We start from the raw sequence: 8,039 nt of genomic DNA on the forward strand, positions 1-8,039 counted from the left end.
GATAGGACTCCTTCTTCAGCTTGACGAATATATATTAATGATGCGTTTAATTTCTGGTTTTATTTAAGTGTTTCTGCTATATTGTGAAGCACCCTTTTTCCTGTAAAAAGAGCAAATTATCAGACCTGCGGTCTGACTTTGATGAAACTTTTAGAGTTTCAGCTCAAACATCCTCATGATTCTCATTAATTTTCAGCTCAAATTCAAACAGAATTTTCCTTTTATCTTCCTGTTGATTAAAGTCTTTGTTTATTGTGGGGAAACGAAACGGAAGCTGAATGTTTAACCCCTAAAGCTGTTAAAATGCATTAAAGACTTGGGGGATGAGGGTCCATGGCGCGCGCTGACCATTGAGATCCGGATGAACTAATGGGTGTTTTGGCGCATTTTGAGACACAAATTCTTCTCTTCACTTTCACTTGAATTCTTTTGAGTGAAATTTAAGGCGAACTTTCACTGCAGAGAGAAACCTTCTGGGATGTGGAGGTCTAGACAGAGAAAAGTTCTCAAAGTAATAAAAGCCTCTTGAGAAAATGCAAACGACGGTGACTTAAAAGCGAAGCTGTTTTAGCACAACAATAAAGCTCGGCCACCTCATCCGTGGGCGCGTGCTGTTGTTCGCACCTGTGAGCAGCACGCGCCCAGAAGGTGTCAGGAGCTCGTGCGAAGCGGATTTGCATGAAAACCCGACAAGACCGCGTGAAACTCAATGAACTGCATCTTTTAATCTGCTCCTCCTTCAGCAGGAAACGGAGAAGAATCCGAGCAAACCTGCGCGTAAAACCGCGGAAATACGACAAAAACACGCACCAAACGGCGGGAACGTGTCCGTGGGAACGTGATCTCCTCCGTGACAAACGTTAACCATCCTGACACGTCATAAATAGATCTGCTCTCCCACAGGAGACAGGTGCCAGGGAGCCAAACACATAAAGTTGGAGGATTTCTTTGCGCACAGAGTTACCACGTCCGCGCTCTGAGATTAGCCATCCATACGCACAGAATGATTAACTTTATTCTCAGTGATCCAAACACTTTATTTAACGGTGCTCTTATTGTCCGTGCTGAATCTTAAAGTGTCCTGATCTAAGCATTCATGAAGTAAACCTGGCCTGAGCGCACGAGCGCATTTTGGATGTCTTTACGCACGGAATTCTTCAGCTTTTACTTTTACCCCCAGATTAAGCATCAGATTTAATTTTTTTATAGTGAAAATTAAAAAGTTGATACAAATTTATCTTTATTTAGTAACATTTACACAATCAAAAACGAAACTTTTACTCTTTCTTCTGCTACCAAAAGTTAACACGGATGGTTTCAAGGTTTTCCAATCATCGGAAAATTATTATTTATTTATTTTTATTTTATTTTTGTTCTTGTTTGTTTCTTTTTTTTTTTAAATCTGACAATACTCTGTAGGAATTCAGTGTATTTTGCGTCCGAGGTTTTTCCGTGGGAAAAGAGCGCGCACACTTTCTGAAGCAGGTACGACTTTTCACAGGTAATAAAGCCACGCCCTCGTCCGCATTCCCGCGAGGAGAAAGCGCCCGAAGACACGCTCCCACAGTCACACGTTTGAATGTGGCAGACGCACAAAAACTCCCGTTTGATGTCAGTTTCGTGTCGGAACATTTGTAGATAATCTAATTATAATATCCGATAATCAGATCCGGATCATGTGTATACATTTCCGTATGAAACATTGCCAGTTTTAAACCATAATCTGATGTTTTATTGTCAATTTACAGAATGTCTGCAGTTTTTCAAGCATCTGCTCTCAAGTTGGTAGAATGTTCCATGTGGAGTTTGGAGATGTTTGATGTTTTTTTGCTTCTTTTGTTTGTTTCTGCAGAAGAAAATCGAATAGAAGATTTTTAATACTCCAACAATATTTCTCTTTGTGTTGTTTTTTTCAGAATAAATTAGAAATAAAACAACACAACATGGATACTGCATTTCTAATATATTTTTAACAATCAAATTATGATCAAATTTAAGACAAAACCTGCTAATTGCGTTTGTCCGATAAAGGAACTCGGATTATCCAGTTATATTTTAGAAATCATTTTATGTCAGATTTTCGATGTAAACGCGCAAATGATCAGGATGATGTTTTAATTTATTTATCTAGTTTCATGTTATTTATTTATGTATTTATTGAAGTGCTGTTGCGGCTGGACTGCGCTTTTAGCCTCTTTAAAATGCAAAGTCAGCTTGAAGTTCACAGCGCAGCAGTTGTGCACGCGCATGCAAGAAAAGGCGGTTTATTGACCTTCTTTACTGATAATCGGGTCATAAAAGCACAAACGGGGCTTTCAAACAGTTCGTTCCCATGAGAACAGCAGTCTGCAGGTCTGCAGTGAATCAAATCCATGAAGTTAGGAAAAATTCAAACTAAAAGCTGCCAAAGTTTAGGTTTTAATGTTTGTAAAACGGACAAACACGTCATTGTCTAAAAAAAATAAAATAATCTGCAGCATTAAAATCACTAATTAATGTGAAAGTGAAAGACGGTGGCTGTTTAAGGACAAGTTTAGTTTAGGAGTTATATTTGAAGAAACTTCATCAAACCAAGCGGATGCAAAACGTCTTTTTACAAAAAGAAAAACTTTATTAGAAGCAAAGTTACTTTTTTATCTGTAAAATGTGAAGGAATTTCATTATTTTAAGAAGCAAAATAAAAGTAAACATTTGCTTTAATTAAAAGGGAAAAAACAGAAAAATAGTTTCCATTGTTTCTTGTTTTCATTACATTTTATTTTCTGTAGACTATTGGACATTTTTCTTTTCCTGTTTTATTAAATATAATGTTTGATTTAAGTGTCAACAATTTCTTGATATATATTTTTTAATTCTATAACCAATCCCTGATTATTTTAACATGAATCTCTGATTAAATCAAGAATTGTGCAAATATTTGACTTAAAAAATACACATTTCACACTAAAAAGACAAATGAAAGTTCAGGATTTCTGATCCGTAAATAAATTTGAAGTAAAAATCTATTTGAGGAAGAAAGAAGAAGACAGGAGCCGTCATGATGGTTTTCTTCTAAGTTTATTTGGAGTGTTTTCATCTTTAAATCTGTGTGGCTAAAAGAAAATGTTGAGTCTTTTTTATGTTTATTTTTGAATAAATACAACGTGATTGTGTGTTTTCATGAGTTTGAACCGCAGAAGATCCAGCTGTGAACAGAGAAATCATCAAACACGTTTTCAAAAACAAAAGTTTTTATTGTTTTAGAGGAAAAAATAAAAAGTAAAAGTACGGCTTCATTAATATAGAAAAGAGAAGAGTACTGCTTTATTATTATTAAAGAAGAATACTGCTCACCATAGGGAGACAACCAGAATAAATTAGTGTGCAAAACAGACAAGAATATATTCGGTGGGTTTTTACGCGGAGCCTCAGGTGTCACTGCGCGCGCGGGTCTCTCCCCGCTGCTGGACGTGACGCCTGGGAGTCATTTGGAGATGATGGCGCGCGGGAGCGGAGAGGGGGGGCTGCTCCTGTATACTCACCTGCTCGCGTCCGCCCGTGGGGAGTCCGCGCGTGCCCGCCGGCTGCCTCACTGACTGTTAGAGACGTGCTACAGGACGGAGGTTTGAACGGTATTTACAGGCCTCGGGTGGGGTTTCCACGTCAGTGTTCCGCCTCGACGCTGCTGAGTTCGGCTGGCTGGTGACCGGCTCAGGGCCAGGGCCTCCACAGAGTCTGGCTGAGAGGGCCGGACTGGGCCGAACCGGCTTTGCTCGCTGCCCTCTCGTGTCTCTGAGGCTGCGCGGCTCTGGCGTGGCTCTGCGGAACGGGCGGCGCGCCGAACATCTGCGCGCGCAACCTGTCCTTGGACTTCTGCCGCAGCTTCTGAAGGAGGGACCTCGTGTGCTGCAGGGAGCTGAAGGATCTGGTTTGGATGCCGGAAGAATCAAAATCGGAGCGAGCGACGCGGGTGGAGAAGGTGGCATCCAGCGCGGGCCCCAGCCAGAGCCCCTTCCCCTGAGGGCCCAGGAACCGGGAGGCCCTCTGCAGGCAGCTGGAGAAGCCATCGCGGAAGGACTGCTTCTGGCCGTTCCCCTTGTGTTGTTTGGCGGTTTTCTGGAGGAAGAGGACTGTGTGCTCCAGGATCTCCGCCTTCTCGACTCTCTGTCTGGGAGTGACCTGCGCGACATCAGCAGCGTGAATCACCGGATCCTCAGCGTGAGGACTGAAAGGTGCCCAAAGAGAATCTGAACCGACCTGGTGAGGCTCCGGCAGAAGCATGGTCCTCAGTCTCTCCAGGCTGCGATTCATCCTCTCCCTGCGACGCTTCTCCACCTGAGATTTTAGCAACTAAAAGCAGGATGAAAGAATACGCACGGCCCAGATTTAAGGAAGCACAAATCAATCTGTACAGCTTCTCTATAACAAGTTCATTTAAGTCAAAAACAAACTGCCTATCAAGATCAATCTTTTCCGCAGAGCAGGGTTCGAGTTTCCCAAAACTACTTACGGAACCTGCGCAGGCAGTGGAGTTACCTTTCTGTTGCGCGTCGCATCCTCCTGCTCTTGTAACAGCTTCATCCTGAGGTGTAAGCTGTTTCCTTCCAGTCTGCAACTGGCTGGTCTCTGCTGCCCGCGGGGGCTTTTTACATCCTCACACCCCTCCCTCTGCCACTGCAGGTGTTAGAAAGGAGATCCAGCCTCTTTCCAAACTCCGCCTCCACCTAACTGTTTCTTTGATTGATCTGATTTATACTAAAGAAAAAGCAAAAAATGTATCTAAAATATCAAATGAAATCAAAACGATGAGACCTACAAACACGTGCGTAAAAACCTGTGCGTAAAATACAAATCAATGCGTAAAAGGCTGTGCGTAAAAATCTGTGCGTAAAATAAAAATCAATGCGTAAAAGTCTGTGCGTAAAAATCTGTGCTTAAAAATCTGTGTGTAAAAAACTGCTCATAAAAATCTGTGAGAAAAAGTCTGTGCGTAAAAATCTGTGCGTAAACGTCTATACGTGAAAGATTCTGCATAAAAGTCTGTGCGTAAAAAAACAACAGAATTTTAAAAGAGCATTTATAAATGGTTACAGAGGATATTTTTTTTCTTTACTAAAGAATGTCCACTTCTTCTGTTTCAGTCAAATCACTCTGAAAAATGGAGGTTCAACTTCTGCAAAGACTGCAGACGCATCACAGGTGATTTATCTATGCAGACGCAGTTTTTTGGAAAATGTCTGTTTCTTTTCAACATGAAACATTGTGAACTCAAACCCGTGTTCTCTGAGAGCGCGTGAACATATGTGCGCTCTTTCTCGTAAATCACGCAGCTCTTCCCGCTGGATCGTGGAGTTTGTCTCCCCACAGTTTTCCTTCCACGTTTCCACATTTTTTCTCCTCGATGCTGCGATTTCGACGAGTGCCCAAGTGTCTGCTTTCGCACCTGCGCAGTTCCGCAGCGGCCGTGAATTCACACGCACGTGTCACAGTTGTCCACGCGTGCCGTTTGTTCCGCTGCCTCGTGCTCGCGCCGCCTTTGATGGACCCCTGAAAGGCTTTGATGCGGCGGGGCACCGTGGGAAGGCGACAACGCGCACGCGACCGCTTTTGTCATTCCTCCTGTTGGAGCTGAAGGAGTCTCGGTGAGGAGGAGGCAAAAGTTTAACATCCTAAAGACTCCCGGAGGAGCATGAATGACAATCTGAGCTCCACACAACTTCAGGCTTTTATCTTAAAAGGAACTTTTTACTCTGAAACTGCGTGGAAACTGAAAAGTTTGCTTCTGATTTGAACAAGCGCCAGAATTTTACAATAAAGTTAGAAAAACTGAAAATTTAAAGCAGTCATTTAATAACTTTATTTTCGTTTAAATGAAACTATTTGATCTGCAGATTGACTTCACTGTTATGTGATTATCTGGAATCAAAGCTGCAGAAAACTCTTTGAGATCCTTAAAACATTTCAGTTACTTTTACGGTTTTTAAAACAAATCTTCTGACAGTAAGAGAACATGATAAAAAAATGCTAGAAAAACGGCTAAATCTAACCTCCTACGAGGCTGTTCAATTCTACTTTTGCACAAATGAAACTAATAAAGCTTCATCAGTGTTTTAATAATGACCTTAATATGTGAGCAAAACAAAAAAAATCCAGTTTAGAAAATACTCAGCTTATCAATAACAATAGATCTCAGGTCAACAACACATAAAAATACAAAAAAGAAAGAAGATAATGAAAAATAAAGATTCAAATTGTCTAAATTTGATGGTCGGAGGTTTTCCCTCGACAGTTTACATATTTGTGTTATCGCAAAATTTCAGTTTTACTAAATTTTAAGGAAATATTTGATTTAACTGTAGATCAGTTCAATATTTTCTTCTTTTTATAAAATATATAATGTAGTTTTCGCTTAACATAAACCAAACATATAATATAATTAATAAAAAGCAAAGCGTTTCACAATAAAAGATAAAAAAAAAATAAAGTCCAGTGTGGCTTTTATTATTCTGTGCTCACATTTGAGGATAAAACAGATATTTAAGGAGGAAAGGAAAAGAAAAGAACCGTCATGGTTTTCCTTTTAATGTTTATTTCCAACTGCAAAAAATATTCCAGAGTGGCTTTTCTTTTGGATTTTTGAGGTTCCATTAATTTTAATAAAAAATCAATTACAAAATAGTCAAATTTAACCTTACTGTGTTTGCGATCACAAATTCAAACAGTTTATCTCTAAACAAACTGACTTCATCATTTCTTCTGACACTAGAACAGACTGTAATAAGCCAAGGAGGCCACCAGAGGGCGACACAGCTGACAGCTCTGTTTGTGGTTTCAAAACACTGACAGTTCAATTTCACCAGAGTCTCTGCTGTGAACTGTGTCAGGCTGCTGGTTCTGAAGAAACTTCTTTGTTTATAATCATTTTGTAAAGCTCCATGTAAAGTTAAGCAGAGAGGAAAAGTGAAATCATCAAATACGCTGTGATTTATGTTTGTCGGACATATAAAAAGGACAAAATTGAACCATTTTTTGTGGGAATGCAAATATTTTTATTTCCACAATAGAAAAATCACTTGGATGATGGATTTGTCGACTTTTTAAGCTAATTGTTCAACTCCATTGGTTTGTTAACGTGTTAATTGAAAAACCTAATAAATTATTTTCTTGTAATGTGAAAAAACTGACAGAATATTTGTCCTTAAAACACTGAAAGCAGCTCATTGATGCAAAGACGGGATAAAGTAAAAGTCTGAACTGAGAGTCTCAGAATCGGCACTGAAATAAAGATTTGTTGGAAAAAGTTATTAAAGGAGTCATGAAAAGACGCATATTATGAAGTGAAAATTCACTTCATGGATGAAGCAAAACAAGCAGAGCTTAGACAAAGTATAGTAAATAGAAAAGCATGGAAACAAAACACAATAAAAGGTTAAAGTGATGAGTAATGACCAACAATTCAAGGAGTCAATTCATAGGAAAAAAAATAACAAAAAAAAGCTTTTATGAAAATAGAGTTCACAATAAAAAATATTTTTTTATGCAGTAAAACAGAGGCACTTTAGTACAAACACACTTCATAATATGAATGAGTCCTTATGAAAGAATTAGATATTTTTATCTGAAAATGAAGGAACAGACGGTACCTGTATTATTTGTCCTGTAGGTGTCACTGTCGCTGTCTTTGGAACACAGATGCATTCTGTATTCATGAGGGTGTATTTAAACATGTGAGTGAGGTGAACGACTCGCCTGTCATGTGTCAACAGTGAGTCATAGACGGACGTGGTGGACAGACTCAAAAACTTCCTTTAGAATCGGAACATAAATAAGACAGTTTGATGTAAGTTACCGTATGGATTTATGTTTGGTCAGTGACCAGCGGTGAGGTATCACTAAACATTCACTTTCACCAAAGTGTTCCAGCTGTCAGAGACCATCAGGTCGTTCTTAAGCATTGGGGGGTCGTGGTCCAGCAGGAGGGTGGTCAACCTGTCATTGTTGGTAATTATGGTGAGAAATCAGAGTCTTTACATGGAGGAGCATCATTATCAATGTATAAC

The sequence above is a fragment of the Oryzias melastigma genome, linkage group LG16 (genome assembly GCF_002922805.2).
Source record: "Oryzias melastigma strain HK-1 linkage group LG16, ASM292280v2, whole genome shotgun sequence".
NCBI lineage: Eukaryota > Metazoa > Chordata > Actinopteri > Beloniformes > Adrianichthyidae > Oryzias > Oryzias melastigma.